Source organism: Lampetra planeri, chromosome 2 (genome assembly GCF_965212315.1).
Source record: "Lampetra planeri chromosome 2, kcLamPlan1.2.h2, whole genome shotgun sequence".
Classification (NCBI taxonomy): domain Eukaryota; kingdom Metazoa; phylum Chordata; class Hyperoartia; order Petromyzontiformes; family Petromyzontidae; genus Lampetra; species Lampetra planeri.
In genome coordinates this window covers 32,260,818-32,279,440 of record NC_136108.1, presented here as the reverse complement: position 1 = coordinate 32,279,440, position 18,623 = coordinate 32,260,818, and the positions used below count along the sequence as shown (strand labels likewise).

Genomic DNA, 18,623 nt, shown 5'->3' with positions numbered 1-18,623 from the left:
GCAACCCAACGTTCCTACCAGCTCCCTCCGCAGGAATGTGTTTCAAGAAAATCACGATGTTTTTTTACGTGAACCATACTGTGATGAAGTCAGCTGAACATTTTTGAATAAAACACAACAACGGTGTGAATTAACAAAAGCGTCAATGGCCCGTACGGGGATCGAACCCGCGACCTTGGCGTTATTAGCACCACGCTCTAACCAGCTGAGCTAACCGGCCACACGCTCACAATGTTGGAGTCGACGCGTGATAAGTCTACTTTCTATTCCCGCATTTCTGCATTCACGCCTTCAAAGTATTTGTTCCACGTGCCATAAGCCACACGGACTTCTCTGCCAGTGCACAATGTCGGCAGCATGAGTGCAATTCAAGCAAAACCCTGGACCGGTTTCAATATTTCAGTGTCTCACCAGCAGAGCCCAGGCTTGACCTGAACCAATGCTGGTGAACTGCCGGATGTTTAGAAGCGAGGTAGGACACCTCTGTTAAGATATAAACTATTAAAAATGTTTACCAGATAAGGCCCACCGAGTTATAAAGCACTTTTTCAGGAGCGACCTGGCCACAAATGACAGCTGAACAAAGTGGCTTATCACGTGGACATTTGTAGCAGCCAAATACTGTACTCTAAAGGCATGTTTCTAAATGTGGAGGGGAAAACCGGAGGCCCCGGAGAAAAATCCACGCGACCACAGAGAGAGAGACTCGCAAACTCTAAGTAGACAGCAGGCGTCAGGGTCGGAATCGAACCCACGACATCCTGTACACGATGCGAGATCGTTAACATATCGCCAACGACTCAAAATGACACGCGATGCTATCCACTGTAATGTGGGGCTGGAGACTACATGCACCATATACACACGCAGTCCTTTCTTGTAAATGTTCCTGTGGATCTCAGCAGTGGACGTCCTCTCTCTGGCATATTCACCTCATTTGTCTGTCATTCCATCATTCGTCTCGACCACCTGCCAACGTCGCTTCGAGCTGACCTGTCCTTCCCAGGCCCATTTTAATCAACAGACAAAACGATGTCTCTAAATTTAAATGTGTTCTCCAATCCACGTGTCCCTCCTCCTGCCTCAATGTATCTCTCTTATCGTTCTTCATGGGCTTATTCAGCTTTTGTTTTTATTTTCATGACCTTATCAAATTTAAACATGTGTTTGACCATACCCTCCAAGCAACGGATCACAGTCGAAGTGAGGAACAAACGTGAATGGAAGAGGGTAGCATACAGACGTGAGAGCATAGAGGTTCAGTCCAACAGCAGATGCTGTTGCCCATGCCCTTCGCATCCCTGTACAAAGCTCCCCAGCCTATAATACCTGGGATATTATTAGATTGAACTATTCTCTATGTTAAACCGCACGTGGTGTCTGTGTGTCCACTTAGCAGCCAATGTTGCAAAGCCTTTCGATTTAGAAAGAAGTCATGACGACTGTCCTCTTCAACGAATGTAACTCAAGAAAATCACGATGCTTTTAACGTGAACCATCCTGTGATGAAGGCGGCTGAACAAAAGACAACAACGGTGTGAATAAACAAAAGCGGCAATGGCCCGTACGGGGTTCGAACCGGCGACCTTGGCGTTATTAGCCCAACGCTCTAACCAGCTGAGCTAACCGGCCACACGCTCACAATGTTGGAGTCGACGCGTGATAAGTCTACTTTCTATTCCCGCATTTCTGCATTCACGCCTTCAAAGTATTTGTTCCACGTGCCATGAGCCACACGGACCTCTCTGCCAGTGCACAATGTCGGCAGCATGAGTGCAATTCAAGCAAAACTCTGGACCGGTTTCAAAATTTCAGTGTCTCACCAGCAGAGCCCAGGCTTGACCTGAACCAATGCTGGTGAACTGCCGGATGTTTAGAGGCGAGGTAGGACACCTCTGTTAAGATATAAACTATTACAAATGTTTACCAGATGAGATCCACCGAGTTAAAAAAACACTTTTTCAGAAGCGACGTGACCACAAATGATAGCTAAACAAAGTGGCTTATCACGTGGACATTTATAGCAGCCAAATGCTGGACTCTAAAGACATGTTTCTAAATGTGGAGGGAAAAATCGGAGGACCCAGAGAAAGATCCACGCGACCACGGAGAGAGAGACACGCCAACTCAAAATATACAGCAGCAGGCGTAATGGTCGGAATCGAACCCAGAACCTTCTGTATACCAGGCGAAGTACTTAACATCTCTCCAACGACACAAATTTCACACGATGTTATATTGGTAGGAACCTCCTGGTTACACCAGCCCACAGCGGATTATTCTGTCCGTCCGTCGTGCATCAAAAAATTGGGAGGGGTGGGGCTGGGTGGAGAGGAGAGGGTGGGGAGGGTGGGGTGGGGCTGGGTGGGGGGTGGTAGGGGTGGGGCTGGGTGGGGAGGGGCTGGTCACCCCGTGGTGCCCTTATAAAAGTCTACGTTTAACCTACTCACGCCGGCTTGTGCCCGCCCTCACAGTCGGCCATATTTGCGGAATACACCACGCCGCCGTTGACCCTGGCCATTGACCGAGCAACGCAACGTGCCTACCAGCTCCCTCCGCATGAATGTGTTTCAAGAAAATCACGATGCTTTTCACGTGAACAATACTGTGATAAAGGCGGATGAACATTTCTGAATAAAACACAACAACTGTGTGAATTAACAAAAGCGTCAATGGCCCGTACGGGGATCGAACCCGCGACCTTGGCGTTATTAGCACCACGCTCTAACCAGCTGAGCTAACCGGCCACATGATCACAGCGTTTGAGTCGACGTGTAATATGTCTACTGTCTATACCCGTACTTCCGCATTCAAACTTGTCAAAGTATTTGTTTCGCGTGCCATCAGCCACACGTTCATCGTTGCCAGTGCACAATTTCAGCAGCTTTCGTGCAATTCAAGCAAAACCATGGATCGGTTTCGACATTTCAGTGTCTCACCAGCAGAGCCCAGGATTGACCTGAACCAATGCTGGTGAACTTCCGGATGTTTAGAGGCGACGTAGGACACCTCTGTTAAGAGACAAACTATTTACATTTTTACCAGATAAGGCCCACCGAGTTATAAAGCATTTTTTCAGGAGCGACCTGGCCACAAATGACAGCTGAACAAAGTGACTTATCAAGTGGACATTTGTAGCAGCCAAATACTGTACTCTAAAGGCATGTTTCTAAATGTGGAGGGAAAACCGGAGGACCCGGAGAAAAGTCCACGCGACCATGGAGAGAGAGATTCGCAAACTCGAAATATACAGCAGGCGTAAGGGTCGGAATCGAACCCACAACATCCTGTACACCATGCGAGATCGTTAACATCTCTCCAACGACACAAATTACACGCGATGTTATATTGGTAGGAACCTCCTGGTTACACTAGCCCACAGCGGATTATTCTGTCCGTCCGTCCGTCGTGCATCAAAAAATGGTAGGGGTGGGTCTGGGTGGAGAGGGGAGGGTGGGGTGGGTGGGTGGGGAGGGTGGGGCTGTGTGGGGGTGTGGGAGAGGTGTGGCTGGGTGGGGAGGGGCTGGTCACCCCGTGGTGCCCTTATAAAACTCAACGTTTAACCTACTCACGCCGGCTTGTGCCCGCCCTCACAGTCGGCCATATTTGCGGAATACACCACGCCGCCGTTGACCCTGGCCATTGACCGAGCAACCCAACGTTCCTACCAGCTCCCTCCGCAGGAATGTGTTTCAAGAAAATCACGATGTTTTTTTACGTGAACCATACTGTGATGAAGTCAGCTGAACATTTTTGAATAAAACACAACAACGGTGTGAATTAACAAAAGCGTCAATGGCCCGTACGGGGATCGAACCCGCGACCTTGGCGTTATTAGCACCACGCTCTAACCAGCTGAGCTAACCGGCCACACGCTCACAATGTTGTAGTCGACGCGTGATAAGTCTACTTTCTATTCCCGCATTTCTGCATTCACGCCTTCAAAGTATTTGTTCCACGTGCCATGAGCCACACGGACCTCTCTGCCAGTGCACAATGTCGGCAGCATGAGTGCAATTCAAGCAAAACTCTGGACCGGTTTCAATATTTCAGTGTCTCACCAGCAGAGCCCAGGCTTGACCTGAACCAATGCTGGTGAACTGCCGGATGTTTAGAGGCGAGTTAGGACACCTCTGTTAAGATATAAACTATTAAAAATGTTTACCAGATAAGGCCCACCGAGTTAAAAAAACACTTTTTCAGAAGCGACGTGGCCACAAATGATAGCTAAACAAAGTGGCTTATCATGTGGACATTTATAGCAGCCAAATACTGTACTCTAAAGGCATGTTTCTAAATGTGGAGGGAAAACCGGAGGACCCGGAGAAAAGTCCACGCGACCATGGAGAGAGAGATTCGCAAACTCGAAATATACAGCAGGCGTAAGGGTCGGAATCGAACCCACAACATCCTGTACACCATGCGAGATCGTTAACATCTCTCCAACGACACAAATTACACGCGATGTTATATTGGTAGGAACCTCCTGGTTACACTAGCCCACAGCGGATTATTCTGTCCGTCCGTCCGTCGTGCATCAAAAAATGGTAGGGGTGGGTCTGGGTGGAGAGGGGAGGGTGGGGTGGGTGGGTGGGTGGGTGGGGAGGGTGGGGCTGTGTGGGGGTGTGGGAGAGGTGTGGCTGGGTGGGGAGGGGCTGGTCACCCCGTGGTGCCCTTATAAAACTCAACGTTTAACCTACTCACGCCGGCTTGTGCCCGCCCTCACAGTCGGCCATATTTGCGGAATACACCACGCCGCCGTTGACCCTGGCCATTGACCGAGCAACCCAACGTTCCTACCAGCTCCCTCCGCAGGAATGTGTTTCAAGAAAATCACGATGTTTTTTTACGTGAACCATACTGTGATGAAGTCAGCTGAACATTTTTTAATAAAACACAACAACGGTGTGAATTAACAAAAGCATCAATGGCCCGTACGGGGATCGAACCCGCGACCTTGGCGTTATTAGCACCACGCTCTAACCAGCTGAGCTAACCGGCCACACGCTCACAATGTTGGAGTCGACGCGTGATAAGTCTACTTTCTATTCCCGTATTTCTGCATTCACGCCTTCAAAGTATTTGTTCCACGTGCCATAAGCCACACGGACCTCTATGCCACTGCACAATGTCGGCAGCATGAGTGCAATTCAAGCAAAACTCTGGACCGGTTTCAATATTTCAGTGTCTCACCAGCAGAGCCCAGGCTTGACCTGAACCAATGCTGGTGAACTGCCGGATGTTTAGAGGCGAGTTAGGACACCTCTGTTAAGATATAAACTATTAAAAATGTTTACCAGATAAGGCCCACCGAGTTAAAAAAACACTTTTTCAGAAGCGACGTGGCCACAAATGATAGCTAAACAAAGTGGCTTATCATGTGGACATTTATAGCAGCCAAATACTGTACTCTAAAGGCATGTTTCTAAATGTGGAGGGAAAACCGGAGGACCCGGAGAAAAGTCCACGCGACCATGGAGAGAGAGATTCGCAAACTCGAAATATACAGCAGGCGTAAGGGTCGGAATCGAACCCACAACATCCTGTACACCATGCGAGATCGTTAACATCTCTCCAACGACACAAATTACACGCGATGTTATATTGGTAGGAACCTCCTGGTTACACTAGCCCACAGCGGATTATTCTGTCCGTCCGTCGTCCATCAAAAAATGGTAGGGGTGGGTCTGGGTGGAGAGGGGAGGGTGGGGTGGGTGGGTAGGTGGGGAGGGTGGGGCTGTGTGGGGGTGTGGGAGAGGTGTGGCTGGGTAGGGAGGGGATGGTCACCCCGTGGTGCCCTTATAAAACTCAACGTTTAACCTACTCACGCCGGCTTGTGCCCGCCCTCACAGTCGGCCATATTTGCGGAATACACCACGCCGCCGTTGACCCTGGCCATTGACCGAGCAACCCAACGTTCCTACCAACTCCCTCCGCAGGAATGTGTTTCAAGAAAATCACGATGTTTTTTTACGTGAACCATACTGTGACGAAGTCAGCTGAACATTTTTTAATAAAACACAACAACGGTGTGAATTAACAAAAGCTTCAATGGCCCGTACGGGGATCGAACCCGCGACCTTGGCGTTATTAGCACCACGCTCTAACCAGCTGAGCTAACCGGCCACACGCTCACAATGTTGGAGTCGACGCGTGATAAGTCTACTTTCTATTCCCGCATTTCTGCATTCACGCCTTCAAAGTATTTGTTCCACGTGCCATAAGCCACACGGACCTCTCTGCCAGTGCACAATGTCGGCAGCATGAGTGCAATTCAAGCAAAACTCTGGACCGGTTTAAATATTTCAGTGTCTCACCAGCAGAGCCCAGGCTTGACCTGAACCAATGCTGGTGAACTGCCGGATGTTTAGAGGCGAGTTAGGACACCTCTGTTAAGATATAAACTATTAAAAATGTTTACCAGATAAGGCCCACCGAGTTAAAAAAAACACTTTTTCAGAAGCGACGTGGCCACAAATGATAGCTAAACAAAGTGGCTTATCATGTGGACATGTATAGCAGCCAAATACTGTACTCTAAAGACATGTTTCTAAATGTGGAGGGAAAAATCGGAGGACCCGGAGAAAGATCCACGCGACCACGGAGAGAGAGAGACACACCAACTCAAAATATACAGCAGGCGTCATGGTCGGAATCGACCCACAACCTTCTGTATACCAGGCGAGGTAGTTAACATCTCTCCAACGACACAAAATGACACGCGATGCTATCCACTGTAATGTGGGGCTGGAGACTACATGCACTATATACACACGCAGTCCTTTCTTGTAAATATACCTGTGGATCTCAGCAGAGGACGTCCTCTCTCTGGCATATTCACCTCAGTTGTCTGCCATTCCATCATTCGTCTCGACCACCTGCCAACGTCGCTTCGAGCTGACCTGTCCTTCCCAGGCCCACTTTAATCAACAGACAATACGATGTCTCTAAATTTAAATGTGTTCTCCAATCCACGTGTCCCTCCTCCTGCCTCAATGTATCTCTCTTATCGTTCTTCATGGGCTTATTCAGCTTTTGTTTTTATCTTCATGACCTTATCAAATTTAAACATGTGTTTGACCATACCCTCCAAGCAACGGATCAGAGTCGAAGTGAGGTACAAACGTGAATGGAAGAGGGTAGCATACAGACGTGAGAGCATAGAGGTTCAGTCCAACAGCAGATGCTGTTGCCCATGCCCTTTGCATCCCTGCACATAGCTCCTCAGCCTATAATACCTGGGATATTATTAGTTTGAACTATTCTCTATGTTAAACCGCACGTGGTGTCTGTGTGTCTACTTAGCAGCCAATGTCATGACGACTGTCCTCTTCAACGAATGTAACTCAAGAAAATCACGATGCTTTTAACGTGAACCATCCTGTGATGAAGGCGGCTGAACAAAAGACAGCAACGGTGTGAATAAACAAAAGCGGCAATGGCCCGTACGGGGATCGAACCCACGACCTTGGCGTTATTAGCACCACGCTCTAACCAGCTGAGCTAACCGACCACACGCTCACAATGTTGGAGTCGACGCGTGATAAGTCTACTTTCTATTCCCGCATTTCTGCATTCACGCCTTCAAAGTATTTGTTCCACGTGCCATGAGCCACACGGACCTCTCTGCCAGTGCACAATGTCGGCAGCATGAGTGCAATTCAAGCAAAACTCTGGACCGGTTTCAAAATTTCAGTGTCTCACCAGCAGAGCCCAGGCTTGACCTGAACCAATGCTGGTGAACTGCCGGATGTTTAGAGGCGAGGTAGGACACCTCTGTTAAGATATAAACTATTACAAATGTTTACCAGATAAGGCCCACCGAGTTAAAAAAAACACTTTTTCAGAAGCGACGTGGCCACAAATGATAGCTAAACAAAGTGGCTTATCACGTGGACATTTATAGCAGCCAAATGCTGGACTCTAAAGACATGTTTCTAAATGTGGAGGGAAAAATCGGAGGACCCAGAGAAAGATCCACGCGACCACGGAGAGAGAGAGACACGCCAACTCAAAATATACAGCAGGCGTCATGGTCGGAATCGACCCACAACCTTCTGTATACCAGGCGAGGTAGTTAACATCTCTCCAACGACACAAATTACACACGATGTTATATTGGTAGGAACCTCCTGGTTAGACCAGCCCACAGCGGATTATTCTGTCCGTCCGTCCGTCGTGCATCAAAAAATGGTAGGGGTGGGTCTGGGTGGAGAGGGGAGGGTGGGTGGGTGGGTGGGGAGGGTGGGGCTGGGTGGGGCTGTGTGGGGGTGTGGGAGAGGTGTGGCTGGGTGGGGAGGGTCTGGTCACCCTGTGGTGCCCTTATAAAACTCAACGTTTAACCTACTCACGCCGGCTTGTGCCTGCCCTCACAGTCGGCCATATTTGCGGAATACACCACGCCGCGGTTAACCCTGGCCATTGACCGAGCAACCCAACGTTCCGAGCAGCTCCCTCCGCAGGAATGTGTTTCAAGAAAATCACGATGCTTTTTACGTGAACCATACTTAAAATTCTAACTTAGCAAATTTTGAAACACGTAATCAACCAGGCTATGCGTTAATTGTGTGTTAACCGACTCTCTGTGTTGTATTACATCACATTTCGATATTTTACTAGGTTATTTAATTTTCGTGTGCCTGCCTCCTAATTTTCAGGCTTGCGTGCCCGTGCCGCGTTGTCAGCTTGCTCCTCTCTCTGTGTGCCGTTGTGATGTCTGTCTGCTTGTATGTCTGTCTATAGTTTTTTCTAGTTAGATTTTTTGTTGCTATTTCTGTTATGCCTGATGATAATTGCTTGTGTTGCAATCGAAACGTCGTAATATGTTATTTTATTTTAATTTATTATTTTATTTTTAGACGTGACTTAACTGAAAAGAACCAAAGAATAATTCCTGCAGTCACGAAAGCTCCTAAATTAAGAGTGAACCATACTGTGATGAAGTCAGCTGAACATTTTTGAATAAAACACAACAACGGTGTGAATTAACAAAAGCGTCAATGGCCAGTACGGGGATCGAACCCGCGACCTTGGCGTTATTAGCACCACGCTCTAACCAGCTGAGCTAACCGGCCACATGATCACAGTGTTGGAGTCGATGCGTGATATGTCTACTTTCTATACCCGTACTTCCGTATCATGGGTGGAAAAAACCCGATTTTTCCAGCGGCAGTCATCGGGTTTTTTCTTTAATACATTAAACGCAATTTAGGGGAATTAAAACCTGGTTTAATGAATACGAAACTCTGATAGGCTTAGGCTGCTTCCTCGTCGGTGTTGCTATCCAGTGAACGGACGCAGGATTTCAGACAAAAAACGAGCAAGTTTGTAGGTGGGGGAGTTGATAGTGGAGACGATGGGACGAAGGGGTGTATCTTCTTTATGTATCTTTGGTAAGCCATATAATCTTGGTGACCTTGCAGCAGAAGGTTTCAACGAGAACTGTTTGGTTTGATCAATTAATGCGGTTGATTCTGAAATGATTTTGTTGGCTTTAATGACGAGGCTGTTGGTGGGATCTATTTTAATTTTTGCATAGCTGCCATCGTTAAGTAATTCTTGAATGTTGTTGTTATATTCAATTTTATCCATGATGACAGTGGCATTGCCCTTGTTGGCTGAGAGGATGACAATGTCATCCCTCTTTTTTAATTTATATAATTCTAAACGCTAATTTTTGCTGAGGTTGCTAGCTGGTATCTTAGCGTTTTTGAGAGTTGCAGCGATTTCAGATCTTGCTACGTCTGCAGCGATGTGACCCAGGCACTTGAGAGCCACGTCTACTTGGGCAATGATACCATTAACTGGTATGTGTTTAGGTGTGACTGCAAAGTTTAGCCCTTTAGCTAAAACGGATTTCAGACCATCGGAAAGAGAACTGCTACTGCGATTAATTACGACTTTGTTAACGTCTAGCTTTTTGGTGTGGGTCCGGTCTTTTGTTGGAGACGAGGTTACATTTGGAAATCATCTGGCTACCATGAGAGGTTCGTTCATGAGGCTATTCACATATACAAACACAGAGACAATTTCAACCGAGAAGATGGATTCTGGCTTAGCAATCATTTGAAGGATTTGATAAAGCATTTCGGGTCTTAATTTATTGTGTTCACGCTTACGGTGACTTTCAGACCGCATTCCATTTTCCGCTCCCCCCTCCTCTTTACCGACCAACTGACAAATCGCTGTCTGTGGTGCTGACGTTAAGAAAAACCGCTACTTTTTTAAAATTTTCTTGCTGTGGATTTCACACCTGATGATGATTGCTTGTGTTGCAGTCGAAACGTCGTGATAATTTGTATTGTTTTATATTTATATTATTTTATAATTTCCCTTCTACGTGACTTTACCGAAAGAAACAAGAATATGAATCCCTGCAGTCACGCAAAGCTTTAAATCAAAATTTAAAATAATGTGTTTGACCATACTTCACCACGTTCGTGATCCACCAACCCTTGACCCCCAAAGCAACGGATCACAGTCGAAGTGAGTAACACAAGTGAATGGAGGAGGGTAGCATACAGACGCGAGAGCATAGACGTTCAGTACAACAGCGTATGCTGTTGGCCATGCCCTTTGCATTCCTGCACATAGCTCCCGAGCCTAAAAGACCTGTGAAATTAAATCTTGACTTAAAGCTTTCGTGACTGCAGGAATTAATATTCTTTGGGTCTTTCGGTAAAGTCAAGGAAAATAACAAAAAACTACGACGTCGTGACCTTATCGAAAGACCTAAAGAATACCTGCATGGGATATTATTATATTTCACTGTTTTCTATGTTCACCCGCACGCGGTGTCTGTGTGTCTGCTTAGCGGACACAGTTTATAAAGAAGCTATGACGACTGTCCTCTTCAAGGAATGTAATTTAGGAAATCACGATGCTTTTTACGTGAACCATACTGTGATAACGTCGGCTGAACGAAACACAACAACGGTGTGAATTAACAAAAGCGTCGATGGCCAGTACGGGGATCGAACCCGCGACCTTGGCGTTATTAGCACCACGCTCTAACCAGCTGAGCTAACCGACCACATCCTCACTGCGTTTGAGTCGAGGCGTGATATGTCTACTTTCTATTCCCGCATTTCTGCATTCACGCCTTCAAAGTATTTGTTCCACGTGCCATGAGCCACACGGACCTCTCTGCCAGTGCACAATGTCGGCAGCATGAGTGCAATTCAAGCAAAACTCTGGACCGGTTTCAATATTTCAGTGTCTCACCAGCAGAGCCCAGGCTTGACCTGAACCAATGCTGGTGAACTGCCGGATGTTTAGAAGCGAGGTAGGACACCTCTGTTAAGATATAAACTATTAAAAATGTTTACCAGATAAGGCCCACCGAGTTATAAAGCACTTTTTCAGGAGCGACCTGGCCACAAATGACAGCTGAACAAAGTGGCTTATCACGTGGACATTTGTAGCAGCCAAATACTGTACTCTAAAGGCATGTTTCTAAATGTGGAGGGGAAAACCGGAGGCCCCGGAGAAAAATCCACGCGACCACAGAGAGAGAGACTCGCAAACTCTAAGTAGACAGCAGGCGTCAGGGTCGGAATCGAACCCACGACATCGTGTACACGATGCGAGATCGTTAACATATCGCCAACGACTCAAAATGACACGCGATGCTATCCACTGTAATGTGGGGCTGGAGACTACATGCACCATATACACACGCAGTCCTTTCTTGTAAATGTTCCTGTGGATCTCAGCAGTGGACGTCCTCTCTCTGGCATATTCACCTCATTTGTCTGTCATTCCATCATTCGTCTCGACCACCTGCCAACGTCGCTTCGAGCTGACCTGTCCTTCCCAGGCCCATTTTAATCAACAGACAAAACGATGTCTCTAAATTTAAATGTGTTCTCCAATCCACGTGTCCCTCCTCCTGCCTCAATGTATCTCTCTTATCGTTCTTCATGGGCTTATTCAGCTTTTGTTTTTATTTTCATGACCTTATCAAATTTAAACATGTGTTTGACCATACCCTCCAAGCAACGGATCACAGTCGAAGTGAGGAACAAACGTGAATGGAAGAGGGTAGCATACAGACGTGAGAGCATAGAGGTTCAGTCCAACAGCAGATGCTGTTGCCCATGCCCTTCGCATCCCTGTACAAAGCTCCCCAGCCTATAATACCTGGGATATTATTAGATTGAACTATTCTCTATGTTAAACCGCACGTGGTGTCTGTGTGTCCACTTAGCAGCCAATGTTGCAAAGCCTTTCGATTTAGAAAGAAGTCATGACGACTGTCCTCTTCAACGAATGTAACTCAAGAAAATCACGATGCTTTTAACGTGAACCATCCTGTGATGAAGGCGGCTGAACAAAAGACAACAACGGTGTGAATAAACAAAAGCGGCAATGGCCCGTACGGGGATCGAACCCGCGACCTTGGCGTTATTAGCCCAACGCTCTAACCAGCTGAGCTAACCGGCCACACGCTCACAATGTTGGAGTCGACGCGTGATAAGTCTACTTTCTATTCCCGCATTTCTGCATTCACGCCTTCAAAGTATTTGTTCCACGTGCCATGAGCCACACGGACCTCTCTGCCAGTGCACAATGTCGGCAGCATGAGTGCAATTCAAGCAAAACTCTGGACCGGTTTCAAAATTTCAGTGTCTCACCAGCAGAGCCCAGGCTTGACCTGAACCAATGCTGGTGAACTGCCGGATGTTTAGAGGCGAGGTAGGACACCTCTGTTAAGATATAAACTATTACAAATGTTTACCAGATGAGATCCACCGAGTTAAAAAAACACTTTTTCAGAAGCGACGTGACCACAAATGATAGCTAAACAAAGTGGCTTATCACGTGGACATTTATAGCAGCCAAATGCTGGACTCTAAAGACATGTTTCTAAATGTGGAGGGAAAAATCGGAGGACCCAGAGAAAGATCCACGCGACCACGGAGAGAGAGACACGCCAACTCAAAATATACAGCAGCAGGCGCAATGGTCGGAATCGAACCCAGAACCTTCTGTATACCAGGCGAAGTACTTAACATCTCTCCAACGACACAAATTACACACGATGCTATATTGGTAGGAACCTCCTGGTTACACCAGCCCACAGCGGATTATTCTGTCCGTCCGTCGTGCATCAAAAAATTGGGAGGGGTGGGGCTGGGTGGAGAGGGGAGGGTGGGGAGGGTGGGGCTGGGTGGGGGGTGGTAGGGGTGGGGCTGGGTGGGGAGGGGCTGGTCACCCCGTGGTGCCCTTATAAAAGTCTACGTTTAACCTACTCACGCCGGCTTGTGCCCGCCCTCACAGTCAGGCATATTTGCGGAATCAACCACGCCGCCGTTGACCCTGGCCCTTGACCGAGCAACCCAACGTTCCTACCAGCTCCCTCCGCATGAATGTGTTTCAAGAAAATCACGATGCTTTTCACGCGAACAATACTGTGATAAAGGCGGATGAACATTTCTGAATAAAACACAACAACTGTGTGAATTAACAAAAGCGTCAATGGCCCGTACGGGGATCGAACCCGCGACCTTGGCGTTATTAGCACCACGCTCTAACCAGCTGAGCTAACCGGCCACATACACACAGCGTTTGAGTCGACGTGTAATATGTCTACTGTCTATACCCGTACTTCCGCATTCAAACTTGTCAAAGTATTTGTTTCACGTGCCATCAGCCACACGTTCATCGTTGCCAGTGCACAATTTCGGCAGCTTTCGTGCAATGCAAGAAAAAGCATGGATCGGTTTCGACATTTCAGTGTCTCGCCAGCAGAGCCCAGGATTGACCTGAACCAATGCTGGTGAACTTCCGGATGTTTAGAGGCGAGGTAGGGGACATCTCTGTTAAGAAACAAACTATTTACAGTTTTTTACCAGATATGGCCCACCGAGTTATAAAGCACTTTTTCAGGAGCGACCTTGCCACAAATGACAGCTGAACAAAGTGACTTATCACGTGGACATTTATAGCAGCCAAATACTGTACTCTAAAGGCATGTTTCTAAATTTGGAGGAAAAAACCAGACGACCCGGAGAAAAATCCACGTGACCACGGAGAGAGAGATTGCAAACTCTAAATATACAGCAGGCCTAAGGGTCCAAATCGAACCCACAACCTTCTGTATATCAGGCGAGGTAGTTAACATATCGCCACCAACACAAATGACACACGATGGTATCCACTGTAATGTGGGGCTGGAGACTACATGCACTATATACACACGCAGTCCTTGTTGCAGATATACCGGTGGATCTCAGCAGTGGACGTCCTCTCTCTGGCATTTTCATCTCATTTGTTTGCTCATCCGCTTTGCAGCCTATGTTGCAAAACCTTTCGGTTTAGAAAGAAGCCGTGACGACTGTCCTCTTCAAGGAATGTAATACTGGTAGGAACCTCCTGGTTTAAATAATGTGTTTGACCATACTTCACCACGTTCCTGATCCACCAACCCTTGACCCCCAAAGCAACGGATCACAGTCGAAGTGAGTAACACAAGTGAATGGAGGAGGGTAGCATAGACGTTCAGTACAACAGCGGGTGCTGTTGCCCATGCCCTTTGCATTCCTGCACATAGCTCCACAGCCTATAACACCTGGGATATAAAATCTTGACTTACAACTTTTGCGACTGCAGGAATGAATATTATTTGGGTCTTTCGCTAAAATCACGTAGATAGATTCAAAAAAAATGACAAAAGTTACAAAAAAACTACGACGTCGTTACTTTACCGAAAGACCCAAAGAATACCTGCATGGGATATTATTATATTTAACTGTTCTCTACTTTCACCGGCATGCGGTGTCTGCGTGTCCACTTAGCAGTCGATGTTGCAAAACCTTTCGGTTTAGAAAGAAGCCATGACGACTGTCCTCTTCAAGGAATGTAATTTAAGAAATCACGATGCTTTTTACGTGAACCGTTCTGTGATAAATAAGGCTGAACAAAACTAAACGAAACACAACAACGGTGTGAATTAACAAAAGCGTCAATGGCCCGTACGGGGATCGAACCCGCGACCTTGGCGTTATTAGCACCACGCTCTAACCAGCTGAGCTAACCGGCCACGTTGCTCACAGTGCTGGAGTCCACGCGTGATATGTGTACTTTCTATACCCGCATTTCTGCATTCACGCCTTCAAAGTATTTGTTTCACGTGCCATCAACCACACGTTCATCGTTGCCACACGGACCTCTCTGCCAGTGCACAATTTCGGCAGCTTTCGTGCAATTCAAGCAAAACTCTGAACCGGTTTCGACATTTCAGTGTCTCACCAGCAGAGCCTAGGCTTGACCTGAACCAATGCTGGTGAACTGCCGGATGCTTAGAGGCGAGGTAGGACAGCTCTATTAAGAGATAAACTATTTACATTTTTACCGACTTATATAGCACTTTTTTAGAAGCGACCTGGCCACAAATGATAGCTGAACAAAGTGGCTTATCATGTGGACGGGGCCGTCCGTTAATGACGTCACACACCTAGGGGGGGGGGAATTGTGACGTCACATCAAAATATTTGATTAATTTTCATTATTAACTATTTGATTATTTACATTTACTAAGGTTACTTTTTATTTATTCCATGAAGGAGCATTTTGCTTCTCCATCGGAGAATGGAGAAGCATACATTTTGAATTTTTTTTTATGATTGTTATGACATATTTTAATTTTAATTATTTTACCAGGGCTTTTCATTCTGTGGAATGAATGTGTGATTGTTATAACTGTACTCTTCATTTTGCTTCGTTCTACTACAAAGTTTCAAGTATTTTTTAAATAGTTATTATTACTTTTAATATTTTATAATTATAAGATAATTTCAATATAATTTTCTGAACATCTGCAGTTTTAGTTAGACGTTTAATATTTTCAAGTGAATTTTATGCTACATTTCAGCTTTCCAACGCCTCCTTTTTAATACGTGTTTTCTCCTACAACATCAGAGTGCAGCGCCACATTAAATACGCACTACAATGACAATAGTTGAAAGCGATTTGAAGCATGTTTTATTTTCAAAATGGAAATATGGTTTTGGGGGGGAGGGGGGGCAGAGCTTTGTGACGTCATATTTGAGGGGGGTCTGACTTTTTGTGACGCCGTGTGACGAGGGGGGGGAGGGGGGGGGTCAAAAATAGGCCAAAGTCGCGTGACGTCATTTATGGACGGCCCCACATGTATAGCAGCCAAACACTGTACTCTAAAGACATGTTTCTAAATGTGGAGGGAGAAACCGGAGGACCCGGAGAAAAATCCACGCGACCACGGAGAGAGAGACACGCCAACTCTAAATATACAGCAGGCGTCAGGGTCGGAATCGAACCCACAACCTCCTGTATACCAGGCGAGATAATTAACATCCCGCCAATGACACAAAATGAAATGTTGTAAATTCCCGTTTGTGTGCATTATCTCCACCGCATTGCTTTCATACATTGTATTTCTTCTGCGGTCATTCCCTGACCAAAGTGTTGATCTCACGTACCGATGGTGCCTCGTGATGTTCTGCATGGGAGGCGCGTAATGGAATGGGATTCCGATTTTTTTTCCTGATGATTACACTGGTCAACAAAAAAAAAAAATTCTGGCCTGGACTTTTGCAGCTGTTTTAGACTAATTTCAGGGTGCTGATTCCAAAATGAGATGTGCTCTATCACATCTCATTTTAATGCCATCGGCATACCCCCTTTTCATTGATTTTACCCGAAATTACCCGAAATTAACTCTGTCACTTATGATTGCAAGTTGTTGCGAGTCAGTGGTGCTGTTTTTTTAGGATAGTGTGTTTATAATATCATTTTATGTAGATATCAACATTTATTTAATATTTTTCTTCTGCAGTTTTTTATTGAAAATGCAATATTTGATATCTCAAAAACCTGATGTGATAGATAAAAACTGATGCCAGATTTGGAATCAGCACCCCAAAATTAAACCGTTGGAATACCTTATGCCAGAAAAAGTGTGTTGACCAGTGTTATTGTTACTGCCGGCGGCGCCAATGATGACGATGCTCACGAGCCTGTCCCATAATCCAGGTGAGCGCGGACAGCAAAGGTGAAGATGACATCTGTGCACCGCTGGTCGTCGAGTGCGAGGCCGGACCCCCGACCCCGGGAGACTCGGAGGCAACTCTGCCACGTGGCATTCGCTCAGCGAGGGCAGGGGAATGGCAAGGGCATGGCCAAGAGCATGCCACCTCGCAGACATACTTCACCAGACTCCTCGTGAACGGCGAGCACCCCAGCGGCGGTGCGTGATCCAACCTCCATCCACACCCGAGTTTCTGTGTTTTTTGCGAGTTGATTACTCTCGTCGTTTCGTTATTATTCGTCGTATTATTAATACAGTCAACTAAAATGCGTAGCATTTCGCGGTTGTGCTGTACAGCTCTCCGATGTGTTTTTCGGGTTACGCCGCGTGTCCTTCGGCACGGTGTCCGACGTTTCGCTCCACGCTCTGTGGGAGCTTCCTCCGGATGTGCATTGAAGCCACGTGCCAAAGTCTAACTCACGGTTAATACTCGGCTTGTGTTTTTGCTTGCGTACACAATCACGCACGCATGCATATCCACACACAAAACAACAGACCTACAATTGGCAGGCAAGTTAATGACGAGCCCACGACCGCTCGGCTCACATCCCAGGCTTCACCACGACTCCAGCGATCACCTGGGATCCCACGGGGATGTGCGCACGGGACCCGCCTCTGAGTGCGACCGCGCCGGTCCCACCTTCTCCCCGCTCCTGCGCAGCTCCGTGTGCGACAGCCTCAACAGCCTCTTCGTGCAGCTGCGGCAGAACGTGCAGCGCCTCAACTCGAACGTCGCCGAGGTCACCGTGCACCTCGCCGATCGGCCCAAGGTGCCGACGTCGCCCATCTCGACCGCGGCGCCTCTGACGACACCACGTTGTCCTCTTCATCACCGGACGACGCAGCAGCAGCAGCAGCAGCATCGAGTCCGCGCGAGTGCCGTTGTTCGCAACTCGCCTCCGGGCTGCGTGGCGAAGGGGGTGGACGATGCGAGGGGAGGTGGTGGTGACGGGTCACCTCGGAGCGGGGTGCGGGCCGCGCAGGTGGCGCTGCTGGTGGACGAGAGGAGCGTGACGGTCCCCGAGGCCGAGCGCGCACAGTGGGTGCGCGTCACCTGCCAGGTGGCTGGACGCGCGTTTTGCTCGCGACCCAGGGAGTGTAGTGGCGTACAAGGCCACGCAGCGATAGGGGAGCCAGTGGGGGGGGGCGGGTGGCACGTGCCCCCCTCTCCAATGATCTGATCCAAATGCCTAAGTTCGATCGGATCATTGGGGTTTATTAGTAATACATCGGCATTTTGCGACCCCCACTGCCACTGTGTAGCATGCTATTACGTGCCAGGGACTCCATGAGATGATAGGACAATCGTCTGAGTCCATAATTGGCAATAAGTAACGGCAAAGCAGTTATAGGTGACTCAGAATTGTGCGCAGTTGCGTATACAGTACACGACTTCCCTGAAGGCAAACACCTTCAGCGAGCGCGATGCCGATCACACAGCGCGGTTCGAATTCGACCCTCGATCGATGGTTGCGCCATCGCCGCACACGCGTCGAGTAAAAATCAAGGGACAAGTCCTTACTTACTAACAACTCCTCTATAATTTTTCATTGCT

At 47.5% G+C, this 18,623-nt stretch overlaps 12 non-coding genes across 12 annotated transcripts; all 12 read right to left on the bottom strand.

Moving 5' to 3' along the window:
• Positions 1 to 146: 146 nt before the first annotated feature.
• Positions 147 to 220, bottom strand: TRNAI-AAU (transfer RNA isoleucine (anticodon AAU)). The gene has a single exon. It is a non-coding gene; the product is annotated as a tRNA-Ile (tRNA).
• Positions 221 to 1,558: 1,338 nt separating this feature from the next.
• TRNAI-AAU (transfer RNA isoleucine (anticodon AAU)) lies at positions 1,559 to 1,632 on the bottom strand. Its single transcript has one exon. It is a non-coding gene; the product is annotated as a tRNA-Ile (tRNA).
• Positions 1,633 to 2,673: 1,041 nt separating this feature from the next.
• On the bottom strand, positions 2,674 to 2,747 carry TRNAI-AAU (transfer RNA isoleucine (anticodon AAU)). Its single transcript has one exon. It is a non-coding gene; the product is annotated as a tRNA-Ile (tRNA).
• Positions 2,748 to 3,796: 1,049 nt separating this feature from the next.
• Positions 3,797 to 3,870, bottom strand: TRNAI-AAU (transfer RNA isoleucine (anticodon AAU)). Its single transcript has one exon. It is a non-coding gene; the product is annotated as a tRNA-Ile (tRNA).
• A 1,058-nt stretch (positions 3,871 to 4,928) lies between these two features.
• TRNAI-AAU (transfer RNA isoleucine (anticodon AAU)) lies at positions 4,929 to 5,002 on the bottom strand. Its single transcript has one exon. It is a non-coding gene; the product is annotated as a tRNA-Ile (tRNA).
• Positions 5,003 to 6,052: 1,050 nt separating this feature from the next.
• On the bottom strand, positions 6,053 to 6,126 carry TRNAI-AAU (transfer RNA isoleucine (anticodon AAU)). The gene has a single exon. It is a non-coding gene; the product is annotated as a tRNA-Ile (tRNA).
• A 1,313-nt stretch (positions 6,127 to 7,439) lies between these two features.
• TRNAI-AAU (transfer RNA isoleucine (anticodon AAU)) lies at positions 7,440 to 7,513 on the bottom strand. The gene has a single exon. It is a non-coding gene; the product is annotated as a tRNA-Ile (tRNA).
• A 1,487-nt stretch (positions 7,514 to 9,000) lies between these two features.
• TRNAI-AAU (transfer RNA isoleucine (anticodon AAU)) lies at positions 9,001 to 9,074 on the bottom strand. Its single transcript has one exon. It is a non-coding gene; the product is annotated as a tRNA-Ile (tRNA).
• Positions 9,075 to 10,958: 1,884 nt separating this feature from the next.
• On the bottom strand, positions 10,959 to 11,032 carry TRNAI-AAU (transfer RNA isoleucine (anticodon AAU)). The gene has a single exon. It is a non-coding gene; the product is annotated as a tRNA-Ile (tRNA).
• Positions 11,033 to 12,370: 1,338 nt separating this feature from the next.
• Positions 12,371 to 12,444, bottom strand: TRNAI-AAU (transfer RNA isoleucine (anticodon AAU)). Its single transcript has one exon. It is a non-coding gene; the product is annotated as a tRNA-Ile (tRNA).
• A 1,036-nt stretch (positions 12,445 to 13,480) lies between these two features.
• TRNAI-AAU (transfer RNA isoleucine (anticodon AAU)) lies at positions 13,481 to 13,554 on the bottom strand. The gene has a single exon. It is a non-coding gene; the product is annotated as a tRNA-Ile (tRNA).
• Positions 13,555 to 14,969: 1,415 nt separating this feature from the next.
• On the bottom strand, positions 14,970 to 15,043 carry TRNAI-AAU (transfer RNA isoleucine (anticodon AAU)). Its single transcript has one exon. It is a non-coding gene; the product is annotated as a tRNA-Ile (tRNA).
• Between the last annotated feature and the right edge of the window lie 3,580 nt (positions 15,044 to 18,623).